Raw genomic sequence first — 27269 nt, 5'->3', positions numbered from 1 at the left:
AGGGGATAATACAGAAGGAGAGGGAATTCGTAGGAATAACTAACACTAAATTGTTTAAAATAGACTTAAGGGGCCACATTAATTTACATATATAAGAAAATTGTATAACACACACATACACAGTCACACACAGTCACACGGGGAGAGAGAGAGACAGAGAGAGAGAGACAGACAGACAGACAGAGAGAAAGAGAGACAGAGATAGAGAGAAAGAGAGTTATGCTAAATGGATAAAAATTCTTCCCCAAGAGCCATAGGCTATCGAATAAAAAAATCCCAATATAAGACATGGAAGTCATCCTTTGGCTTTGTTTGTCAGGAAACTCCAAGAGTCTCTTAATGAATAATAGACTGTTGATTTTTGTGAGGCCAGAGAGCTAGGGGCTGAGGGAAGCAGGCCTGGAGCAAGAGGCAGTTGAGGCATGTCCAAACCCTGGAAATTTCATCTTCAGAGTGACAGCAATAGAATACCTTTTAGAGATTCAGACGGATTATCTGAAAAGGTGTAACTGTAAATCATGTTGCAAAAGAGCTTTTCAGAGAATTCTACTGGTTGTAGTGTATAACTGCAGTCATTCATTTCTCCAAGTTGTAGGGCTGGACAAGGTCACTATAAGAAATAACTGTTTATGGACAATAAGAGCTTCTATCATGCTCCAAGCTGAGAACCTAAGAAACTTTACTATTTTTAACTAATGAAAAATGTGTAGACTTGGGAATGACCAAAGCTTTGAGTTCATTAGACTCAACAGCCATTTCAGAGAGAAGGGAGCAATACCTTACTCAGGTCTGTGCTGCTGTGTGTAGTACATGTCAGAAAAAGGGAGAGGAGAGCTATGTGCTTCCAGGACAAAGCATCAAGAACACTTAGGTTGCTAGAATTTGTATTCCATACTATATTGTTTATGTATATTATATTATATTATATTATATTATATTATATTATATTACATTACATTTATGCTATAAAATTATTGTTGTACATCAAGTAGACATTCATCTTCTTAGGAGTTGAAAGACATGAGCAGAGATTAGATGATGTTCCGGGTATGCAGGGGCAGTGTATTTCCACACAGAGGTGTGTGGGCTTCCCCTCGTGCTGAGGTTGCACCAGGCAGGGCTTCAGAGAAGGCAGAAGCACATCCAGAGCTGCTCAGCATAGAGCAGAAAATGTCTAAGACTATAAATTAAAACTTGTCCTCACCTGCCACCAAGAATGTTTAATGGAGGTGAGGTAAGTAAATTTAAAAGACTTTGAGCAAAACCCTGTAACATGTGTCATCCTTGTTTTTACGAAGACTTAAACTACAAAGGCCCCAAAGAAACATGGCAACGCTTGCCTTGATAGGCTATTACATCTGAAACTGCCTTTCGACCTTGTCTTCACGGTTGACCACATGTTGTAATTCAGTGCCACTAAACTGCCCCTGTTGGTTTGGGTTTTGTTTGCTTAGGGGCTTAGCGTTTTTGGTTGCATTAGTTTGAGGATTTGATATTTATTTTCTCTTTCTTTTTTCTGGTCACTATTTTGATATTTTGCTAAAGCTGTATACACTGCATATACTGATCCAGCTTAGTAGAGAGAGGTTATTTTTAAACCCGTACTGAGTGAAATGTCTGTATTTTTAATAATTAAAAAACAAACAAACAAAAAGAAAACAAGTTCAAAGCCTACACACTCAAGCCCAGCGTTTTTAGCCGGGTATGCTGTCACACTCCTGGAGCTCCAGAATTCACAGGCCAAGATGGTTTTCTGTAACCTCCAGGCATCATGGTCCAAATCGAGAATTACCACTGCTTCACAAGGGTACATTTTGGGGTGGCGTGGATGTCATGGCCTACTCTGTGGATAAGCACTTCATGATAGGAAATGGATCTATACTGTATCCTGTAGGTCACATATTTAGATATCCCTAAAATATGGTATATGGCATTCACATGTTCCTGTAATAGTCATGCTGACAAAATTAATGAGAGTCACAACTCTATTGCTCTAAAGCTTCTTAGGAAATGAATATTCATTTGGGGTTCATAAGAAATCAGGAAACCCAGAGCTATCTGCCTCTCATTTCCTCGAAATACAGCATTGGTGATAACTGTAAAGCAGAAATACTGACTTTCCAGAGAAAGACCTCCCAACTAAACATGTGGAGATTTTCCAGACATGTTGAGACATGGCTTTCTTTTTAGGTAATATTAGTGTGACTACACATTTGATGCTTTTTTGGTTTTTGTTTATTTGTTTGAATTTTGATCGGTGCTATTTTTTTTAAATTTATATGTATGTTTTGCCTGCTGCAACCCGCACATGGTACCAGCAAAACCTGCAAAAAGCAAGTCAGCCAGGTGCGAGGAGCAGGCCCCCATGGGCGCCCAAAAGGGGCTCTAGAAATCCCCCCAAGACCACATCTGTGCACTAAATGCATGCAATTTCTCCAGAGGCCAGTAGAGGGCATGATGTTCAACCCAGAGACTCATTAATAGGGTTGTTAGATGCACTCTGGGTCCTCTGGTGGGTAGAGAAATGTTCTTAATGGAAGATCCTTCTTTCCTGTCCCTACTCTACATTTCTTCTATGTCCTTCCAGATTGTGTGGTTTTTAATTGAACAAGATCATCCACATCAGAGATAGAAGTTTCTCGAGACCTATAGGTTCAGATGCTTGAAATTGGAATTCTAATTTTCCTAGGTTACCTGGCACCCATGCAGAGCTCTTGTGGGTTCAAGATAATGCCATAGAATTGTCAAGGCTGAAGCAAATCTGGTACCTCTCATGTAGGATAACCATGCAGACTAGGCATGAAATGCATAATTGATGAAATGCAGAATTGAGAAGTTCCTCAGTGGGTAGGGTTAGAGGAAGGAATAACCACTTAAGGCCAGCTAACCAGTGTTGGGATGAAACTTCAAACTCTCCTGCAGGGATGGATCCTGAAATAGAGGTCACATGCCTATGGTGGGGAGCATGTCTGTGCAAGGCTAGGAAGGGAGAGCGATGGATGATATTGATCTTAACCATACTAGATCTCAGAGTTTATTGAAGAAGTACTTCTTCCAGTGGATGCTTTATTCTTGTGAAGGTCTCCTGGAACAGATCTAATTTCTGAGACTAAATGTGAGTCTGAGAATTAATGTGTGAAAGAATTAATCCCCTGAATCCCAAAACTGGTGCTGTCAAACCATGACTTTTAAGCAGAAGCCTGAGAAGGATTGGGGAAAGAGTTAAGTTGCCTACTGTCTTTGGTCTCCTCTTTCTTTTTTCACAGAAAGGGACAGTTTTAAACACATAGGAAAACAATCATCATCAAGTGATATGGGTCTTCTTGTCCATCTTTCAATTCTCTGGTGGATCCTGAGCCTTATTTACTTGTAGGTCTTCAGTGTATTACTTGGCTGTTTTGGTAAATGCTACCTGTTGGGTAGCTTAACCTGATATCTAGTAATGCTATTTGAGCAGGCAGATAACAGCTTGATATCAGTCTTTAAACGAATAAACTGTCCTGAGTATGCAGTGTGGACTGAGACACTTCATTTACTCTTTCAGATAGATATTCCTTGGCTTGAAAGCATTCTGTCAGCCACTCTCAAGGACCAATCTTGTAGCAGCCAAACTGACTATGGAGTCCCAAATTGCCACTTGCCTTGTAGTTGTTGTAGCAGATGACTGAAGTTACAGGCCTGGAATATAACTCAGGGAGCATGGCCTTTATTAGGTTCAATCATAGCACTGGGAGATCAAAGAGAAGGAAAAATTATCCCATCTCATCCAGACTTGTTGGAGAAAAAAACTAAGGCTCTGTGGAGGCTTTTAAAGTCTGCCACCCTCCTCATAGATTCCTCCCAGACTCCATTTATTGCCCTTATTTGAGTAGATATATTCTCAGGGGAAAGTTTTCATAGTTGGGGTATAACCCAGAATATAAATACTAATACATAGATCATTAAATTCTGTGTCTGTGGTGACTGGCTGATGAGATGGCTCAGTGGAAAAGGTAATTCGACCAAGCATAGAGACCTGAGTTCCTTCCCTGTGACCCACATCATAGGCAAGAAAAAACTCCATCAGTTGTCCTCTGACTTTCATGTAGGTGGGGGTACCAGGTCTTAGCAGCTCAAGTTTCCCACTGCTCACGTACACTGAGAACTCTCCATCTGATACACACATGTAATTATATGACTCTGTGCATCATTTGAGAGGTTCAGTACTTTTTTATTTTCACTTTTGTTGCCCAGAAGCTAGAGAAACCAAGGAGGCCAGCATCAGACCAACACCTGAAACATTGGTTAGGGATTATGGATATAGGGAACTTGTAACTGAGGTGTGAATATCATGCATTCCAAACTGCTCTAAATGGTTTTCAATACATGCATGGTCAACTGTAGTAGATGCTGTTATTTCATTGCTGTTTCTTTGTTGTTATCGTTTTGTTTTACTGTCTACCTCTGATTTCATCAAAGAGATACAAAAACTGTGATGAAATTTGTACTAATCCCTGTGGCCTATTGAAGCCGAATCAGCTGTCAGAGTCTGCTTTAGTGAGGATGCTGGCCTGGATGATGTACAGCTGCTTCGGGTCACCTGTACTGCCATATGCTAATATCTTCCTCTGACAAAATAGCAGTTATCAGTGACACAGAGTGAAACGATTTACAGTGCTAGTACTCCTAGGTTTAAGCAGACACCAGTTGCAAAGTATGAAGGACCCTAAGAGGGAGGCATATGCCCAGGCTGACAACAGTAGGCTATGAAAAGATTAAATTGACCTGGGAGTTGACAGTGGAATGTGAGGTGCAGGCAGAGGCCTAGTGCAGAGTGACTGACAGTTTTCCAGGTAGAAGGTATTCCCACCACTAGAAGGTCTTTGGATCTGTGCTCTAGGCAGCATAAGGAGAGTAATGAAAGTCACTGTCTTGTGAAATTGCTGCTGAGACAATTGCTTCCTCTTCTGAATATACACAGTGGAGTTGGCTCAAGGTCAAGAAGAAACAGCCATAGCTGTAGTTCATTCCTCTGTAGAACATTCTCCTTCTCTTTTCAGCCCACATGGATTAATCATGTACCACCTTGTTGTCTAGACACTTACATGACAGGGATATGGTCCTACTTTCCTGTTATGTGTACCAGAAGATCACTTTAAAATGGCCCAGATGATCTAGTTCAATCTTGCAAGACACAATGATCTAGCCTAGTATGGTGGCACTCGCCTTTAATACCAGGAGAGGCACAGGCAGACAGAATGCTATGAAATCAATGCAGACTAAACAGTGGGTGGAGATTATGGTTTTTTGTTTGTTTGTTTGTTTGTTTCTTTATTTTTTTATTCAGGATGAAGTCAAATAAGGTCCTGAGGTTGGGAGGTTTAGGTTTACCTGTTAAGGGGACTTTGTACTTGTAGGAAGGGATAATGCAAATATTCACAGATAAATTGTGGAACCCAGGCCTTCATTCAGCTCCAAGGCAAGTGCATCCAGGGGACTAATGAATAATCTGCTTTGGGGATTCTGACCAGCATAACAGAAGAGTATTAAACATAGTAATTATAAGGAAATAGTCCCACCAGTTCATATACAGTAAGATGCATACCCTACATTTGGAAGGGTATGTACCATGTATTTCCATGCATGATGTGGGTACATGGTGTCAGGAGACACAGAAGAAGGCCTCATATCCCTTGAAACTGGAGTTATTGACATCTCCCACCATTGCTTGAAATCCCAGCACTTGGGAGCTGAGGTCAGAATCAGGAGTTCAGGAGCATCCTTGACTACAGAAGGAATTTAAGTCACCTTCATTACTCTAAGAACTTCATTGAGTTAACATCTGTTGCTATGTATTGTAATGCTAAATTCTGTTCCTAGGAAGGTTGAGAACTAGGAGAGAATTCTCCTATCAAAAGACTTTGTTGTGCAAATATTGTTGCTTAATTTAAAACCATTAGTAAAATAAAATTGGCTACTGGTGTTTACTGGAGGGATTAGACATATGTGAGTTTTTAGTTATCTGGTTGTGGGCGGAGAAGTGAAAGAAAAGAGGAGAAACTAGAAAAAATGGAGAATGCACCATGGATGAGCTGCACCATGAGGGCATATGGAGGAGAAACAGCAAGGATTTGGGGTGCACCACTGGAAAGGTAGCCAGGTGAGCTGTTAGAAAAGCAGATTAGGGGTCACCCCACCCAACTTAATTGTCTCTATTTTTGTTTTTTTAAGACAGGGTTCCCTGTATATCCCTGGCTGTCCTGGAACTCACTTTGTAGATCAGACTGGCCCAAACGCAGAAATTCTCCTGCCTCTGCCTCACAAGTGCTGGGAGTAAAAGTGAGCACCACCACCTCACAGTAATCATCAAAGCCAAATGATATAAGCATAGCCAGAGTCATTTGTTTGGAAGCAAGTCAGGATGAGTTTACATTGGTTCTACTAAAACTTTGTCTCAAAACTGAAGGTGATGGGGAAGGAGAAGAGCATTGCCTGGAGGGGAGGGGAGGGGAGGGAAGACCATGGAGAAAATGGTCAAAGACATACTTGAACAGAAAGTCTTCAAGAAACAAAGGATGTACATTTTTTTTCATTGAATTGTTTATTTATTTCCACCTGATCACAGCCCCTCCCTCTCTTCCCAGTAAGACTCAATGTCCACTCCCCCCAATTACGTATCCCCTTCTCGCCAGAGAAACGGACCCTCTTTTTTTTCTAGTACCAACCCACCCTGGCATATCAAGTTGTATCAGGAATAAGTGCATCCTCTCTCACTGAGCCCAGACAGGGCAGCTCAGCTAGGGAAGAGATCTAATGGGAGGTAAGAGAGTGTAAATCCAAGGCAGCACCCACTCCAATTGTTAGTCACCCACATGAAGACCAAGATGCACATCTATTTCATTTATGTAAGGGTCCTAGTTCAAGCCCCTACACGGTGTTGGCTCATTGTTCAGTCTCTGTGAACCCCAAGGGCCCAGATTAGTTGACTGTAGGTCCTCTTGATTAGTTGACTGTAGATTAGTTGACTGTGGGTCCTCTTGTGGCTTCCTAACCCTTCTGGCTAATACAACCCTTCCACCAACACTTCCACAAGACTCTCTGACCACAGCCTAATGTTTGGCAGTGGTTATCTGTATTTTTACATTTAAAGGGTGATGGAGAGAGCATGCAATTAGAGGGACTGCCCACTACAGGTCACAATGGAATCCGCTCAGCAGCCTGCAGCAGCTACTTGTAAAAAAGGATGGTGTCTGTGGTCTTGAGAAGCAGGAGACACATTCCTCCTGGGTACCTGCCATTTGAAATTAGGGATTGCCTGATGTAGGCTGTGATAGAAATATCTCAATAGCCTGTGGAAGCTCTTCATACTAAAATGTAATTCCCCTTTATCTTAACCTTAGCCCTGTACAATCACTCTATAGAATTCATTGTGCATGACAGCTTTTCAGCTGGCCTTGATATGTATAATTATTCTATTATATCTGAATTTCCTATTTCTTTCTTCTTCTGCTCTGGTGTAGTCTGTGAACCTCGATGTTTCTTGATGTAATGATTCTTAAACTATGAAAAATTGAGATATAAGGGCTCAGTACAGCACAGTTTAAAATGTTCCAGGTGTATGCTGTGTGTTCTCATCTTGGAAACAGTGTAATGATAACTGTGTAATTGTAGTCCCAGATTAATGCATAACTTTCAAGGAAAGTTTGAAGAAATTATTAGAAAATGAAAGAGAGATAACATTGGGAACCGAGAAATGTAAAAGTTATTGAAGTTCTAAAATTAGTTTCACACAACATTTGAGAATAGTCCTGAATAGTAAAGTATAGAATATGTTGTACCGTATGCCAATCAAACTAAGTCAAAACGCTGGGACTCTTACAAGGGTTATTGTGTGCAATGTACAGAAACCGAAAGCTAGCAGAAGTACCCAGTTAAGGGTTAAGCACCTCTGACCCATTCAGTGCTTTTGTAGAGGCTTTCCCAGCAGAGCCCTACCCTGCAAAGGAGGGGGTTGGATCTCCAGTAGACACCAGCTACTCAAATGGATACCATGTTTCCCATTGTAAAGAAATGGAAGAGTCCATTCAGCCACCATCTGGGAAGGCTCTATCTCATTTTCAGAGCCACTTCAATTGTAGGACTTTAACTTGGCACCAGCTCCATTGTCTTATGCCAGTATTCTCTGCATTGCCCACTTTCCTGTGGTAGTGTCAGTGATGAGCTCTGCACTATGATTTGTCCCTGTTACCTGGTGTTGCTGCTCCCAAAACCTGCTTCTCTGATCCAAAGAGAAACTTCAAATCACATTCTTAACTGCTTTGGCTCTGAAAGGAAATGGGTGCTTCTACTTTTTTACAACAAACTAAAAATACATCAAGAAACACTTTCTATAGGTATGATCCATTCCACTAATATAGCACACAAAGAAGGACAAAAGTCCATATTAGGGAATGGAGAAATAGCTCTTCATTTGAGAATATTTTTCTCAAACACCCACATGGCATCTAATAGTCCTCTGTCATTTTAGTTCCAGGTGAAACCCAATAACTTTTTCTGGCCTTTGGGGAATGGCATGCAAGTGTTGCACAGACCTACAGAAGGCAAATCATGCATAAATATAAAATAAATCTAAATAACAAACAGAATGGCCACTGGGTGGGGGGGAAACGAGGGAGAAAACTCATAGAGCATATGGGCCTGGATTTTGTCTCTGCTTTTAAAAACATCTGGATACTGAATACTGAACTACACACTGTGCTTGTATTAAAACCCCAAAAAGGAACCAAATGTATTGTCAAGAACAAAATTCACTCTCAGAATAAAGAAAAACAAGAAAATAACAAAAAAATAATACATCCCTATCTCAAAAGGTCCTAAAATTGAATATCTGTAGTAGTATTTACCACTGATAGAACATTTGAAGGAAAGCAGAAGCATACGTGTGTGTGTTTTCTACCAGCTTTTATATTCCTTTAGAATATGTTTTTATTTCCTGAAAGACATTTCAGAAATACTGATATATTTCCCATTAATTTGTTCAACACTATCATTCAAAGTATTTTAGCAGCAGCTAAATATATGACATGCAAGTATACAGCATGGATAATTTTTCCATCGTGAAGTTGGAATCCACATAGTTGGACACACTAGACACACTGAATGTACAATCTATTACTTTTGTAGCTCAGTCTCGCTGGGAAGTCATTATGGAAACCAGGCCCCATACAGAGATCCATCTTTGTCTGATAGGTGTGGGATTTCAATAGGGTGATACCACAGCTGAATAAAGAAGTTTCTTAAGAGTGAAGAGTTAGAGATCACTGTTTTATTCACAAGAATACATCCAATTTACTCAATAGTAACTAAAAGTGGGCAGTCAATATGTACAGTGTATAGTCTTATCAAAATATTAAATCAATTACAAAACCAAACAACACCAAAGAAACAAACAAAGAAACAAAAAAACTTCTAATGAAACTAAAGAAAACCAAAGAACAAAAGTAATCAAAGCTCAAACCAAAATCTAAAAACAAGAATTGTGCTAAAGAGCCTTCTTTGGCTGTTATTTAGCAGCACAGACTTACAGCCCATGGCTGTCTTTGGCAACACAGTAGAAAATAAGTTACTTCTGGTAACAATCTTTACAAGAGGAATGTAAGTAGGTCTCCTTTTTTGGAGTATGGTTTTGAAGAATATGGACATCCAAGACTAAGCAGAAAACATGTTACAGAATTTAGCTCAAAGTCTTTGTGATTTTGTAGAATGATTTTCTAATTTTCCTTGATGACCTATCAGGACAAGAAAAATTTACACTCTCAGAATCTTCCTGTTTTCCCAGTAGCTCTTGATGTGTCTCAGCACATGTCTAAATCCCTCTACATGCTCACTCTTGCTGAGCCAGAGCCCAGATGAAATTAAGGGCTATTCATTGCAAGGAAAGAAAAGTAAAGGAAGAAAATGCAGCAGATGATAGCCATGATGACTGGGGATGAGATGAAGTATTTGCTTCGCACACGCAGAGATCCCCCTATAGATGTTATCTTCAAAGGAGACCTTGTCCTGGTCTGTTCCATGTTCCAGTTTCTGCTGGAGTATTTCACACCTGGGGCAGGAAGGAACAACGGTCCCGTTAGTGTTTTTCAATTCAGCTCTACGTCCCACACTAGATCTATTCAGCTGGACAATCTATTATTATGACCTATCATCTGCTGAGGTCGTTACCTGCATCCCCAAGTGTCATAGAGCACTTGGGCTTGTAATTATTTCTCAGCTTTTAAAAATGGCTAGAAACTGAACTGTGAACTACACACCGTACTGGAGTTGAAAAGAAAAACACTATATTACGCCAATAGTCCAGGTATAATATATTGAATAATAACATTGTAGCAATGTCTGAATCTGAGTTCAAGGGAGATGTGAACAACCTAGAAAACCATGTGGATGCCTCATGGGGAACCTGCCTAGAATTGAAGTGAAGGCTATGATTATTTCTCTAGTGCAGGATCCTGACAGGGTTCCACTCCTCAATTTCTATATCTGGAAAATCCCAGAGAAAACATATCACACGAAATCCACAGGCACTGCATGGGTACTAAAATCAGAAAGAATGTGCTAACTGAAAATATTCCCATGGCTAGGAACTGAATTTTAAAAGTGATGGCCATGAAGGAATATAACAACACACCTGTATATCTAAGCCTGTTTTAGAGCACTCTGTCAAATATACAAATTATTTGTATTCGCATAACACTAGCACCTTATACTTCAGCAAACTGTTTAGATTCCCCAGTTAATGCTATTATAAAAATCTCCCAGGATATTTTGTAGACATAAAAAACAAATCTTAAATGGGATAGGTACATAGTGGGCAAAGCATATAGACAGCTCAGTCAGTGATATGCTTTCCCCTCATGAACCAGGGTTCTTGGTACATTATTCAATCTGTCTTAGCAAGTTCCAAAGGCTCTGTAGAGTAGGCTTCTCTGCCAGCAAAGGATCACGTGTTGGTGGTGGACTAGCCTCTCCTTCACTGTTTCAGTCTTGTCCCAAAGTAAACAGTTCCTTCCATTAGAGGCTCCCTTTATCATTGCCTGACCTACTTGGTGTCCAAAGGTATGATCCCAGAAAAATAGGAAGTCATTATAAATAGGATCCAATGGAACAATGTTCTTCAAATAATATAACTGTGTCAGGGATATTTTGAGTAATATGAGGCTAACTAGTTGAACGTCAACTACTTGCATGGATTATCTCACACTGAGCAATAGTTCATGAAAGGGCTGCATCACATAGTACATTTTCACTCTTTAGCTGATGGACATCAGGATATCATCATCTTCTGGACTACTCTGAGGACCATTACAGACCTCATGTGCCTAGAGACTCTGTGTATATCTACTCCTTGTTTTGGAATCTCTGGGTCAAGGGGAAATTCTTTTCTACTTTCTGAACCTTGCTTCTCAAACACCTACCTGATTTTATACTACCAGACCTGTCTGAAGTTCCTCAATTCTCCCAACCCCCATTTAGGCTCATTCTAACTCTGATAAAATGATTTTGAATAACAGCAATTGCAGAATGCTACACAGATAACATAGTGTGAGTTCTTTAGATTATTATGACCCTCAAGGGGCTCCTGAAATGCCCTGTTTTGCACCCCAGCTATGGGAATTCTGCTGGATGCAGGTACAGCTACAAGCAACACAATCTCTCAATGATTAGAATCCAAACCAAATTATAAGGCAAAGTTTTACTGAGTAGAGGAAGCTGGAAAGGCAATGGTAGCAAGCAATGTGGAAAGAATCTGGAATGCTGAGAAGACACAGTGAGCCACCTGACATTACAGTGGGCCTTCACAATTCTTCCAGAGCAGAAAAGGGACATAACAGGATTTTATATACTAACCTCCTCCTCAACTCTATGTACCATATTCCGATGATTTTCTCCAAAAGATTTCAATGTGGTTCAGTTATATGGCCCCTGGCCAGTGGAAAGTCTGACTTTACATGAGCTTTTGTGTCCTTTTTTTCCCCCCCCCTGGGAGCTAGGTAGAGTTGCATACTAAATGGACTGCTGTATTTGATTTTTTCATGGGTGCAATCTGAAATCTCAGGGGCTTTACTCGTCATGCTTGGTCGGTAGAGACAGACACGGTTGCATGTCTACACAAATAGACACACAAACACATATACACACACAAACACAGTTGTATATTCAAGCATTTATACCACAAACACTTACAAGGGCATTTTGCATTACACTAACACACAACTTAGAATAAACACACAGAGTCACAGCTGGTACACACACACACACACACACACACCACACAAAGACTGACACAAAAACACATACATCAATGAAATTCTTGCTCTTATCTAGCATATTTACTGTTGCATGAGCATGTAGTGGAACCTATGATGTGTACAAGGCTTTTATACTCAAGGCAGCTTTGCAGCCCTGACCTGTACTTATCTCCTCTTCAGGAACTTTTTCTATGCAAATACTTGCTGGTCCTATAAGGACATTACAAGTTCTACACAGATACCCTTGACAACAGAGCACTAAATTGCCAAGAAAGAGATTTCTACCTATAGCCTCCAGTAAGCCACATTTTGACTCATCACAGTCCCCTCACTAAACCTACACTGAGTCCTTTTTAGCATCCGACGAAGACTGTGACTTTTGATCATTACTCAGGAACTTTTCAACACATTACATATTATGTGATATTAAATCATCCTCAACATCAGTCAGGAGAAATCTAGCCAAATGACCTGCTGTGACATTTCTGAAATGCAGCACTCTGCACAACTCTGAGTGAGAATTTATCCTGAAACAAACACTTGTCCAAAAATATGATTAGCAAAACAATGTCAGCAGAGTCATGAACTGTAGGCTTCTATGTATGCTCATGGTTAAGCCAATAAGACAAGCCAGAATCTCCCAGACAACAACTCTAAGCAGGAAAAATTAAGAAATCTAATACTTATTTTAAAAATAGTAGTATTGTTTAATGATTTGTTGGTAGTGGGCAGGAGATGAAAAGTCTACTGGACATCAAACAACAGGAAGTATCAGGTTTTTGAGAGACCTAGGCCCAAAGAAATAACTTAAGAATGACTACACAAAATCAGATGTCCTTAACTGGCCTTACAAAATAAACACAAAGGTACAAATTAGCATAAGCACCCATAAACACACATACACAAGCACACACACACACACCTAAAAACAAGGGAGCAAAAAACAATGAAGAATCTGTCATGCTAGAGGAACAAATATTTTAGACTATGCAGAGCAGATGTTTAAACTGCGAATTTCAACTCTAGTATTCTCACTAGAGAAATAGAAATCCCTAAAGAACATTCTTCTTGGTAAGAATGAGGGGTATATATGGAGAAATTATTTCATGAATCCTCAAAACTCTCACACCAACTGAGATTGTGAGAAGCCTTTCCTACATCCCTGCTCATTTAGTGAGCTCCAGACCACAAGGCCCAGGAATGAAAACTCCAACAGCACTCAAAAGAAAATAGGACTGACAAGCTGCTACTCAGGCTCACTCAGTGTGAATCAAGATCTACAGGGGAAAGGGTTGGGGTGGGGGACAAAAACTTCCAAAAGGCAACAGTGAAATCCACTTGTCAGTTACACTAAGCTATCATCCCTGCAATCGATGTCCTTCCTGGAATCCTACCTGATCCCCATAAAGCAAATGAGCTTCAGGACTTTACTTCTTTCTTCAAAGCTCTCCACTGATCTAAAGAAGGGCTCCAGCACAGCACCCTTCAAACTTAATATCATGTAGAGTTGTGATGTGTAATCAACTAATCTCCCCTAGTGAACTGCAGATTGTAGCAGGGCAGAAAAATTTGCTTGCTAAACATATAGTTCCTTGAAAAAGGCTACCTCCAGAGAAAGCCTTGTAGATGATAACCTAAATAAACACTTGGAGGAGATACAGGTGAGTACCTGGATAAGTTGGTGGAAGGTTACATTGGATTGTCTATGTATATGGTTAGCCATGAGGCCAATCTGCCTCTGATACACATCATCCTACCTGCTACTGCTTAGCACTTGGTATGTATGTTCTTGCTGGTCTCATCACAGAATCTATTTTCTTCACCATAGGATGTTCCCTGGTCAGCCTGCTCTACCAGTAGCTTTCTGTTCTCATTCAGCAACATCCTTACTTTTTCCTTCAATTGATTGCATTCTTTCAGGAGGTAGGTGTGCGTGAAGCTGGACCACAAACAAACAACAAACAAAAAAAGGTGACTCCCAGCAAGCTTCCATTTGCCTGCCACTCCTCCAAGTACTATGATACCTGCAAGGGCCCTGATCCCCAGACAGCCCCAGACTAGAGACCACAGTATACCCATCAGTCCAAAATAGAGGCAGGTCAAATCCAGGGACCAGCCACATGCCACAAGAATCAAAGGACTTCTGAAAACGCTGACACTAAGAGTGTCCCATGTACATCACAGAGGAGGAAATGTACCTCTTGGTTGCTTATATGTCTGTGGTACCAGAAAACCATCAGTAGGAAGAGTGCAAATCCCCTCTGAGGGAGGAGAGGAGACCCAAAAGGTATAAACTTTTTCGATTTTTGTCATGGATCCCAGATCTTTTAATCAGCTGTCAGAACCCTAGAGGTCAGGATTGCTTGAGTTTCCCAGCATGGTGGAAATTGTTTCTATAGATGGATCCTGAATTTGGAAGAATAAAGACTGATGGTCTTGGACAATCTTCACACTTAGGAAAACTGAGTCCAAGAGGTACAAATCCAAGACCCTTTCCTCAAGGGAGGGCTCCTATTAAGAAACAGATAGTATAGAACTAGAGCTCTTACTTTTGTTCAAAGTCTTAGAAGGTCACAAGCATTCCCTGCCTAGTGCAGGGTCTCAGCTGTGTCTGGGACTCACCTGTAGGAATCCTTATCTTCTATGAATTCCTTGTACTTCTCAATGGTATCACTTATTGACTGTGTCATTTTTTCCATATCCAACATTGTCTTCTCATGTTGTGATTTAATGATGGTGAATTCAGTGTTCATCCTGTGGCAGAGCATGGCCCAAAGAGTAAATCATCCTCTGAACTAAGCAATCAAGTATCATGTGCAAAAAGGCTGTATCTGGACTACCCAAGCCAATTGTATGACACATCCTTGCTCCTTTAAAGTGGGTCCTATTGGTGCTGATTAAATATCTTGGGCAGAAGACAGCAGATCCAGGGGACCAAATGGAGATGGGTGACCTTCAAGAGCTTCTTACATGAGCCTCAAGGAATATGCTAGTTCTGTGAGATGTTTCTACTAGACTGTCCCACAGGCTTTCGTCCTTAGATATAAGGCTTTTTTCTCCTCTTAGTTTTAAGGCAGGAATAATCCTTGGATCCTATTGCTATATGAATTCTCAGAGGACATAACTAGTATTTACAAAGTAAAAGACTTTATAACACCTCCTACCCCAGGAGATTCCTATGTGATACCAAGGTAAACAGAGGGAACAAAGTACCCTGATGATTAACTTGGGCCTCCAAGGACTCAACACTATCATGCCCTACAAACTGTGTATCACACAAATCCTCAGACCCCAGCAAAAGTCTCAGAACCTGAGATCCTGAACAAATTACACACAACTAATTTCACACACACACACACACACACACACACACACACACACACACACACACACAAAATGAAAACGCCAAATAAATCCAGGTAGGTTCCATAGTCTCAGGGTAAAATGAACAAGATTAGAGTAAAGCAGTAATGGTCTGCAGACATTGCACTTTTACACAGTGAGGCAGCAGTTGTGACCAGGTCCTTCCAGCTGTTGACAGAACCAATCTGACTCCAAGACCCACAAGGGCAAATACAAAAGAGGATGACCATAGAACACACAGTACTTAGCCCATCCAACAATTAAACAACTTCTAAGACTTCTTATAATGAATGTGAGAGATGACACACTCCATTATGAGAGAAAATGTGGGTTTACAGAGAGGACACTATACCATCAACAGGATACTGGGCATAATTTTACCTGTAGTTCAAATCAGTATTCATGTCAATGTCCAAGATTCGAAAAAGTTCTAACCTCTCAGCATTTATCTTTCTGATATAAAATTTCATATCGTCTAGTTTATTCATATTCTTCATATGATTAGTGATGTTGCAATTTTGGGATGATGTTTTCCCAGCAGACACTAAAGATAGACAAACACAAATGCATTTGCATAGTTGATGGCCCAGGGCAGGGGAGACCATTCTGAGTCCCAAACAGAGGGTTGAGGAAGAGAAAAGCTAGAGAAAGGATTAAGCAATGAAAAAGCAGAAAGGCTATATTTGAGCTGGTCTGCTAAGTTATATTCTACTTCCCAACCACCACTGTTGGTCACAACTAACACACACTCTTTATTACATTACCCCTTGCCCTGATATCCATAACCTGCCTCAGATATAAAGATTTGGGGAACATTTTCAGCTCATGTCATATGTTATGCCAAGAAAACCTGAAGTTCATAGTGCTTAGCACCATCAATACCTAGTCATGTGTGTTCAAACTCAAAGTGTCTGAGACCTCAACACATGACCAGGTTAGAATCCTCCTCTGTTCTCTGCATCAGAGACGCATGTATCCTACAATAATCTAGAAGATGAAGGGCTTCAACTCCCTACCAATAAGGGACACATACTTATTCTCATAGTGCCTTTTCAGGGCAGTCTTTGACACTCTAAATGAAATTAAATAGCTCCTAGAAAAGCAGCTGCAGGCTTGTCAATTCCTGGCTCTGTCAAATGAATTGTCAGAAATTCTAGACTCTTGGTCTGTCATTAAGAAAGTCCAAGGCTCCAGCTCTTAATATCTACTCAGGGAAGGCTCAGCTCAAGCCTACCTGTTCCAGAAAATTCTCCAACTCTGCCCAGGACTCACTGTGCCTTCCCCAGAATGATTTCATTCTTCTGTTTTTACAAGAAGGGATGGCAGATTCCTTCTCCCTTGGTCTTGTCTCTCCTTGATCGCCATTCTCCCTGTGAAATAGCCTGCGCAGCCAGGAAAACATGCCTGATTGAGAACGCAAAAGGCACTGAAGGAATATCCCACAAGCAGCTTTTGTAACCACAACACAGGTGACGTCAGAAAAGATTCTAGTTCTCTCCTAGATACAATAGAATGTCCAAGGAAGGCATTACTGATGATGTCACTGGGAAAGGCTAAGGCCTATTTGATATCTAGTTCTCCTCAAATTGACCAGTTTCTGTTGTGCCTTTCCTGGAGCCTCTCCTGTAACCTGGCAAATACCCTATGGCAAAAATCTCTTTCTAAATTCAGAGCTTTCTCATCTGCTTCATTAGAAGACAAGTGCTTTCGATGGGAAGCATTGATTAGGACCCTGACATGCATAAGAGATTTTTGTTAGCATCCAAATCTCTAGAGATGGTGAATGTAAGAGATATTTCTCAATAATAAATATACTATCTGAGTGAATTCATGTGACATACGGTCTACTTCCCCAGGTTTTCCCTGTTTCACAAAGGTCAATATCTTTCTCCTATACCTTTAATTGTATAAAACCTGGATAATATTTTCTTACTGTGCATATCTTGATAGTTGGCATTCTTCCTATATACATATCCATGTGTTTCACAAAATCTCCCATTTATAATCCCATCTTTTGCAAGGAAAAACTCCCTTTTCTTTGGAACATACAAGCTCATTGACAGGACAAATATAAAGTTGTAAAGCTTCTGTCCCATCTTCAAATTATTGACTTGCACACCCTCCCTTTCTAAAAGACAACCAGACAATTAAAGTGGGCATCATTGAGAAAAGGTCAACCTGGACTGTACTGCATTGTAGCCTCATAGCCATCAGTACTCTAATATCAGTCTTCCTGAGTTCCCAAGTGCAGGCATGAGGATGCTGGGGTTGTATCATAATACTATACTCATAGCAAACATAAATCTCAGGAGGTAGGGCAAGGAGTGGAATGGCCTGAGTTCAGGTTAAACTTCAATTTTAATGGGTCCATAAGTTCAGGATGGAGTCCCTTTGGCTCTGTCATCTGAGGCTTCTGTGTTCTTATGCTGGGTGTGCTGAATGTGTGCTATAATGCATCCTGTCCTCACAGATGCAAGATGAAAAATCATGTATGTCTTTTACTGGAAGACATCTATCTGCCTTTGACTACCACCTGGAGCCACACAATACCAACATGCAGATCTCACAATTGAGGGGGTGGATATTGTTGATACCTTAGAAGTTGAGGGCCTTTTCTTCCAATATGGAGCCCATATTTTGGCAATGTGATTTTTCCTTTGGTTTTTCACTATCTGTGGCTTGGTTGTTTCCTGGCCTGAAGGATTCTGGATGCACCAACAAGGGGTCTACTCCATACATGCTCTTTTTCATCAAGAAAAGGATTGTTGCAGAATCATGCCATGCCAGTAGGAAGGTCAACTAGGCTGCTCTTAGGTCCAGCTCACCTGGTAGAAGACTGAAGACCTGAGGTATCTGGGGAAAGGAAGCAGCACACAGTATCACACAGCTCCCTCTATGGCAACTGCAAGAACTGTAATAGGAGTGTTTGTTTGTTTTTTATTACATATAAAGCTAGCCAGAGTGGGTACATGCCTTTAATTCCAGCACTCAGAAGGTTTTTTAAAAAATGTTGTTAGTATTCCTATTGTTTCCTTTGGTTTTTCCTGTTAACTCCCCCAGTTATTTGCACTGTACCTAGAATGTTAAGCCCATGCTCTGTACAATCCTATCATTCATGTTAGTCAGGAGTGGTTACTCCTCAGATGATCGATCTCATTACTCACTTTCAAAGAAGGAAAACAGTCACAGAGACATTAGTTACCTTGTATGGTCTCATGTAACCAACTCACCATGACTCTAGAGTGGTATCTCAATATTTTGGATTAACTTAGTTTGTTTTTGAGATGACAGGCCTTTGTGGAAGTCTCCATTTAGGTGGCAGAGGGCCTGGTATAGCTGAAAGAATGGCTGCCTTGGAAGGCCAAAGCTGGCCCCTCAGTGCCTCTGAACCCTGAGGCAGAAGTCTAAAGCCACACAGGAACACATAGCGAGAGCATGTTTGGTACTGTATTATGGATGAGCTCTGAGACCAGGATGAAAAGAAGCCTCCAGATTTCTATTAAAGGTGGCACAGTCAGTTTGATGTGAGGGGAGTAATGGATCTTTGGGATGCAAGTCCTCCATTGTATTCATCTTTGCTATGTACACAGTATGTGTCAATGACAAAGTCACCCTATTTTACAACATCTAGCCATTCTAGATGTTAAAGTGTTTGCCAGTATATACATACTAGAGTTAGTAGAACAATATATTTTGCCCCATTTTGAAAATACTTTAACTCTGTTTTAGTATTAGTATAGATTTTGCTCATTCACATTACATGATGCTTACTGCAACCCCACAATCACAATGTTTCCCAAAAATTCATGAACTCTTATTCTCTGATCAGATGAGGGGCAACTATCTCAGGACATCTCTTTTTTCTACCAAAGTCAACTTACCCCGTCCTGTGAAAAGGTGTTGAGGTGCTGGAAATGGATGCCTTCTGCTTGGCTTTCCTCTTGCTCCATTTCCTGGATATGAGAAGTTCATACAGAACTGTCCTGGAACATGGTGCTGCATTCAGATGGTTCATAAGAAGCCGTGGTTTTGTTAATGTCCCATCAAACCCACTCCCACTAGTGTCCTAAGCCTGGCAAAGGCAATGAGACATGAGGCATCTATTCCAGGAGTTTCCAATTGTTCTCTGAGCAGCAGTACAGCAGCCCACAAAGCTGGCAAAGTTAAGTGAGGTCAAACAGGGAACCTAAGAGCATACTGCTTCATTCATAAAGTATGTTCTAGAGGTTTACCATATCTAAACACACATAGTTTCATACGCACTGGACACTAAAGTGCTCAACATACATTGCTTTTGTCACTCAGTTTCCCCAAATATTAGAAGTCCCCAGATTTGGAGAAATTTGAAGGAAAAAATGTCCCTGGGGCTGGCAGTACCTCAAAACTGTGTGAGGACAGAGAACAGTTTGAGAATCAAAGAGACCAAATGCTTACCAAGATCAAAGTCGAAGCCCAGTAGGAAGATCTAAATAATAAGCCTTTGGGTGAAACATGAAATTAGGAAGCCATAGGCCACGAAGGTAAGTCTTTGGCCTTCAGGTAGATCTATTTCCAATTTTCTGAGGAACCTCCAGATTGATTTCCATAGTTGTCATAGCTCTTTGCACTCCCACCAGAAATGAAGTTTTGTTTCTCTTTTCTCACATTCTCACCAGCATGTGCTTTTACCAGTTTTTGACCTTGGCCATTCTTTATTGGACATTATACGGCCTTATACCAATCTCAGTCGCTTTGGTTTTCATTTCCCTGAAGACTAAGGACTTTCCACATTTCTATAAGTGCTTCTCAGCCACTCAAGGTTCCTTGTTGTGAATTTTTTCTATAGTTCTTTATCACATTTTCAGACTGGGTTCTTTTCTTTTTGGTGTTTAGCTACTTGAGTTCTTTAGATATTTTGGAATGTAAGGTTAGTGAAAATTTTTTCCCAATATGTTGGTTACCAATTTGTCCTACTGGCTATGCCCTTTGCCTTACATAAGTTTTTCAGTTTCATGAGGTCCCATTTATCAATTTTTGATGTTAGAACCTGAGCCGTCGGAGCGTATTTAGAAAATTTGCCCCTATTCCTGTGAGTCTGAAGCTCGTTCTCAATTTCTCTTCAATTAGATTCAGTGAATCTGGTTTTATGTTAAGTCTTTGATCCACTTGGACTTGAGTTTTATTCCTGGTGACAAATATGGATCTACTTTCATTTTTCTACATACCTACTTACTGCCAGTAGGGTCAGCACAATTTATTGAAGATGCTTTCTTTTTTCTATTGTATATTTTTTGCTTTTGTCAAAGATCATGTGTCCATATGTGTGGTTAAATTTCTGGGTCTTCAATTCTTTTTTTTTTTTTCTATTTTAAAATATTTTAATCTTACACTTTAAATTTTATCCTGTTTCCTGGTTTCTGGTTCAAAACCTTTTATCTCATGCCCCCTCCACCTGCATCTATGATGAGAGAGTTCCCCACTCACACAAATACTGCTGTCTCCTTGCCCTGGCATTACTGTACACTGGGACATTGATCCCTCCAAGGAACAAGGTCCTTTCTTCCCATTAATGTCTGACAAGTCTATTGTCTGCTGCATATGTAGCTAGAGCCGTGGGTTGCTCCATGTGTACTCTTTGATTGGTGGTTTAGTTCCTGTGAGCTCTGCGGTATCTGGTTGATTGACTTTGTTGTTGTTCCAAGTGTTGCAAACCCATTTAGCTCCTTCAATCCTTTCTCTAACTCCTCAATTGTGGACCCTATGCTCATTCCAAAGGGTTGCTGCAAGCATCTGTCTTTGTATTCATCAGTCTCAGGCAGAGCTTCTGAGGAGACAGCTGTAGCAGGCTCCTGTCATCAAACACTTCTTGGCATCTTTGATAGTGTCTGAGTTTGGTGTCTGTATATGGGATGGATCCCCAGGTGGGAATTCTCAGGATGGCCTTTGCTTCAGTCTCAGTTCCACAGCTTGTCTCCACATTTCCTCCTGTGACTCTTTTGTTCACCATTCTATGACATTTTTTTTGTTATTCTAAATGAATTTGCAAATTGCTTTTCTAAGTATAAGAACACTTGATTTGGAATTTTGATGGGGATTGCGTTGAATCTGTAGATGCATGATGGCCATTTTTACTATATTAATCCTGCCAATCCATGAGAAGGGAAGTTCTCTCTGTCTTCTGAGATGTTCTTTGATTTCTTTCTTCAGAGACTTGAAGTTCTTGTCATACAGATATTTCACTTGCCTGGTTAGAGTCTCCTTCAAGGTATTTTCTTTTGTTTGTGACTATTGAGAAGGATGTGGTTTCCCTAATTTCTTTCTCAGCCTCTTTATTTTTTGAGTAAAATAAGGATACTAATTTGTTTGATATAATTAATATCCAGCCACCGTACTGAAGTTGTATATCAGGTTGAGCAGTTCTCTGGTGGTCAGTGCTTCTAACCATTGGTTGTGTGCTGACCCCTGTGGTTGAATTATGGAAAGCTGCTAACCCCTGTTGTTGGAAAGCTTGATAAAGCTGAAGGGGGGGGGGAACCTGTTGGAGGACAAGAACACTCAGTAAACCTGGACCCTGGAGATCTCTCAGACACTGCAATACCAACCAGGCTGCATACAACAGCTGTTATGAGGCCCCCAAAATATATACAGCAGAGGACTGCCAGGTCTGGATTCAGTCAGAGAAAATTCACATAAGCCTGAAGAGAATGGAGGCTCTAGAGAGTTCAAAGGTCTGGTGGGGGTGGGCGTGGGGGTGGGGACATCCTGTGGACACAGGGGGTTAGGGGTGGTGGTATGGGATATGGTATGGGGGTAGACCAGGAGAGGAATAAAATCTGGAGTTTAGCCTGGCGTGGTGACACACACACCTTTAAACCCAGCACTCAGGAGGCAGAGGCAGATAGATTTCTGAGTTCCAGGCCAGCCTGGTCTCTGGAGTGAGTTCCAGGACAGCCAGGGCTACACAGAGAAACCCTATCTCGAAACAAAACAAAACAAAACAAAACAAACAAAACAAAACAAAACAAAAGCAAAAAGCAAACAAACAAAAAAATCTGGAGTTTAAAATATATAAAGGAAAAATTTTTTAAAATAGAAGAACGAAAAAAAAAAAAAAGAAGGAATTCTCTGGTGGAACTTTTGTGTTCAGTTCAGTATATGATCCTATCATCTGCAAATAGTGGTATTTTTACTTATTCCTTTCCAATCTGTATCCCTTTGTCCTCCTTCTGTTGTCTAATTGCTCTGGCTAGGACTCTGAGTACAATATTGAATAGGTAGGGTCTTAGAAGGCACCCTTGTCTACTCCCTCATTTTAGTGAGATTGCTTCCAGTTTCTCTCCCTTTAGTTTGATGTTGGCTACAGGTTTGTTGTATATTGATTTTACTATGTTTAGGTATGGGCCATGAATTCCTGATCTTCCCTAGACTTTTATCATAAATAGATGTTGAATTTTGTCAAATGCTTTCTCAGCATATAATGAAGTGATCATGTAGTGTTTTTCTTTGAGATTTTTCAGGTAGTGGATTATGCAGATATGTATATGGTTCTGTATATGGAACCATCCCTGCATCCATGGGATGAAGTCCACTTGATAAAGATGAATGATCTTAATGATTTGTTCTTGGATTTGGTTTTTGAGAAATGAAATGCATAATTTTGCACTGGTATCCATAAGTGAAATTCAGAAGTTCTTTCCTCGTTGGGTCTTTGTGTGGCTTTGGTATCAGTGTAACTGTGGCTCTATAGAGCACATTGGGTATCATTCCTTTTGTTTCTATTCTGTGGAATGGTTTGAAGGGAATAGGTATTAGGTCTTCTTTGAAGGTTTGAAAGAATTCTGCACTAAACCCATCTGGTCCCGAGCTTTTGTTGGTTGGGAGATTTTACCCATTGCTTCTATTTCTTTAGGGGTTATAGGACAGTTCACATGGTTTATCTGATCCTGATTTAATTTTGGTACCTGGTATCTGTTAAGATAATTGTCCATTTCATACAGATTTTCCAGTTTTGTAGACTATAGCTTTGTAGTATGATTTGATGAATTTTTTGATTACCTTGGTTTCTGTCATTATGTCTCCTTTTCCATTTCTGATTTTGTTAATTTAGATACTGTCTCTGTGCCATCAGGTTAGTCTGGATAAGCGATTCTCTATCTTGTTGATTTTGTCAAAGAATCAGCTCCTTGTTTTTTGATTCATTGTATAGTTTTTTGTTTATTTTGTTTGGTTGGTTGGTTGATTTCAGCCCCGAGTTTGATTATTTCCTGCCATCTACTCCTCTTGGGTATATTTGCTTCTGTTTGCTCTAGAATTTTCAGATGTTCTGTCAAGCTGCTAGTGTATACTCTCTCCAGTTTCTTTTAGGAGGTACTCAGAGCTATGAGTTTTCCACTTAACATGGTTTTCATTGTGTCCCATAAGTTTGGGTGTGTTGTACTTTGTTTTCACTAAATTCTAAAAAGTCTTTAATTTCTTTCTTCATTTCTTCCTTGGCCAAGTTATAATTGAGGAAAGCATTGTTTAGCTTCCATGTGTATGTGGGCTTTCTGTTGTTTTTGTTTTTATTGAAGTCCAGTCTTAGTCTGTGGTGATCTGATAGGTTGCATCAAATTATTTAAATTTTTTGTATCTGTTGTGGCCTGTTTTATGAGTGATTATATGGTCAATTTTGAAGAAGGTGCCATGAGGTGCTGAGAAAAGGTATAGTCTTTTGATTTAGGATGAAATGTTCTATAGATATCTGTTAAATCAATTTAGTTTATAACTTCTGTTAGGTTCATTGTGTCTCTGTTTAGATCCTGTATCCATGATCTGACCATTGATGAGAGTGGGGTACTTGAAGTCTCCCTTCAGTGTTGTGTGAGTTACAATGTGTGCTTTGATCTTTAGTAAAACTTCTTTTCTGGATTTGGTTGCCCTTGCAATTGGATCATAGATGTTCAGATATGACAATTTATTTCGGTAGATTTTTCCTTTGATGAATATGAAGTGTCCTTCCTTATCTTTTTTGAAAACTTTAGGCTGAAAGTGGATTTTATTTCATATTAGAATGCCTACTTCTCATTTCTTGGGAACATTTGTTTGGAAAATTGTTTTTCAGCTTTTAATTCTAAGGTAGTATCTGTCTTTGTCAGTGAGGTGCATATCCTGTATGCAGCAAAACCCTGGGTGCTGTTTACTTTTTGAGTCTTTTAGTCTATGTCATGTTATTTGGGAAATGAGTCCACTGATGATTGAAAACCACTCTGGAAACCAGTTTGGTGGTTCCTCAGAAAACTGGACATAGTACTACCTGAGGACCCAGCAATAACACTCCTGGGCATATACCGAGAAGATGCTCCAACATATAATAATGACACATGCTCCACTATTTTCATAGCAGCCTTATTATAATAGCCAGTAGCTGGAAAGAACCCAGATGTCCCTCAACAGAGGAATGGATGTAGAAAATGTGATGTAATTACACAATGGAGTACTATTCAGCTATTAAAAACAATGAATTTATTAAATTCTTAGGCAAATGGATAGAACTAGAAAATATCATCCTGAGTGAGGTAACTCAATCACAAAAGAACACACATGGTATGCACTCACTTATAAGTGGATACTAGCCCTGAAGCTTGGAATACCCAAGATACAATTAACAGACCACATGAAGCTCAAAATAAGGAAGACCAAAATGTGGATACTTTGGTTCTTCTTAGAAGGGGGTGCAAAATACACATGGGTGGAGACAGAGAGACAAAGTGTGGAGCAGCGACTGAATGAAAGGTCATCGAGAGACTGCCCCATCTGTCTGACCATTCTCTATAGTGTCACTACACCCAGGTGCTATTGTGGATGCCAACAAGAGCTTGCTCACCAGTGCCTGGTATATCTATTTCCTGAGAGACTCTGTCAGTGCCTGTCAAATACTGAGGAGGATGCTCTCAGCCAACCATTGGACTGATCACAGGGACTGCAGAAGTGGAGATAGAGAAAGGACCCAAGGTACTGAGGGGTTTGGAGCCCCATAGGAGGAACAATATGAACCAACCAGTACCCCAGTGATCTTAGGGACTAAAGCACTAGCCCAAGAGTACATATGGAGAGAACCATTTCTCTAGCTGCATAGTTTGCAGAGGATGGCTTTGTTGGTCATCAATGGGAGGAGAGGCCCTTAGTCCTGTGAAGGCTCGATGCCCCCGTGCTCAGGAATGCCAGGACCAGGGAGCTGGAGTAGGTGGGTTAGTGAGCAGGGGGAGATGGTAGGGGATTGGGGGTTTTCAGAGAGGAAACCAGGAAATGGAATAACATTTAAATGTAAATAAAGAAAATATTTAAATAAAAAATATTTTAAAAATAATAAATAAACTGAACTTCTAAATTATCCAGAGATTAGGAGACTTGAGAAGGTCTTGGCTAATCTTCCTAACCTATGTGTCCTTGTGTAATTAAGACAGGTTTCTTTGTGTGCTGGGAGGGTAGTTGAAGGAAACAATTTTAATTTTCATCTGGAGGTGGCTTATTCCCTAAGGATGAGGATGAATTCTGACCTTGTCTGTCAGGAATGGCACCGAACCATACATTGTTGTCCCATTTCCAGGCTGCAGAGCCCCACTGGTTTCTGAGCCTTACTGGCTGTTTGCTCTTCTCTACAAACCCTGCTCTCTCTTTTGGAGTAAATTGTCCCCCATTATATCTACTTAATTTTGTGTTTTGTCTTCCTACAGGATGTTGAGTAACTGCTTAAGTAGTTTCAGGACAACTAATCTTAGTGCTTTTATATAAGATTGAGTGGGATTATCATTTCAAAGTCTGTATATGATCTCCAGAAATCAAAGAAAAGGAGTCAATTTGATAATCCTGAAATAAAATAACATGGGAAAGCTTAAAAACCAGTGACTGGACAAGTTAGTCATTTGGAAAAGGTGTTCATCAGCCTCTGGTTCTATCTGTAGCTTCAAAGTCTACTCAAGGCTGGACTAACCTGAAGGAGTAAACACGAATCTCAGGGAGCACACAGTGGCCATGGAATACTTTCTCCAGAGATAGATTCATAGTCTACAAGGATGACAAACAGAACTGACCTGTGGAATGGGAACACTCTGGCTGTACAGTCTTATTCTGACAAAGGCTCCAGAATTCAAGATTATGAAACGTAAAACTAGAGCAAATCTGTGTGTAGGACAATATTGGCTCATCAATCCTGGGATGCACCAGGGCATACAGTAGGCACATATGTGTTGTAAGGAATCCCTACAGGAATGAGAAGACAAGATGAAGACGCCAAGATCATCCCTCTAAAAAGAAGAGCTGAGAATGTTAACTTATCACCTAATTTGTAGAAAAGTCTGTGCATTCCCTTTTAACTTCCAGCTATGCATGTGTTTAAAAAAGAGAATGAGAAAAGGCACAATGGGGAAATCCCAGCATCTTCAAGAAAACACCATTCTCTTCAATCACAGGAGAGTGGGTTAGGAATGCCTCTCGCACCCACCCGCACAACTCTTCCAGGGAAAACAGAGGCTTTAGAATCTAAAGCACAGACTCACATCTAACCAATGAGAGAGGCATTCTAAGTCAGCTCATACCAGTCCACAGACACTAAATGATACAATCAGAAAACCTTTTGAGAAGCAATTGCCCTCCACCCTACCACCC

The 27269-nt window shown here is 40.4% G+C and overlaps 1 long non-coding RNA gene and 1 pseudogene across 3 annotated transcripts in view; both read right to left on the bottom strand.

Annotated features, from left to right (window-relative positions):
• Positions 1–9289: 9289 nt before the first annotated feature.
• On the bottom strand, positions 9290–17145 carry Gm7233 (predicted gene 7233; annotated as a pseudogene). Its single transcript, NR_169173.1, has 4 exons — positions 16882–17145; positions 16029–16191; positions 14907–15038; positions 9290–10081 (listed from the first exon to the last, which is right to left on the bottom strand). The product of NR_169173.1 is annotated as a predicted gene 7233 (transcript).
• Positions 17146–26578: 9433 nt separating this feature from the next.
• LOC115488378 overlaps positions 26579–27269 on the bottom strand; it is a 39367-nt gene continuing 38676 nt past the window's right edge. For both annotated transcript variants that reach the window (XR_003951236.1, XR_003951235.1), the window contains exon 3: positions 26579–26864. This is a non-coding gene — a long non-coding RNA (uncharacterized LOC115488378). The remainder of the gene's footprint in view (positions 26865–27269) is intronic.

The sequence above is a fragment of the Mus musculus genome, chromosome 14, assembly GCF_000001635.26.
Source record: "Mus musculus strain C57BL/6J chromosome 14, GRCm38.p6 C57BL/6J".
Taxonomy (NCBI): Eukaryota; Metazoa; Chordata; class Mammalia; order Rodentia; family Muridae; genus Mus; species Mus musculus.
Note: the sequence above shows the minus strand (reverse complement) of the source record. Positions and strands in the feature narration are given on the sequence as shown.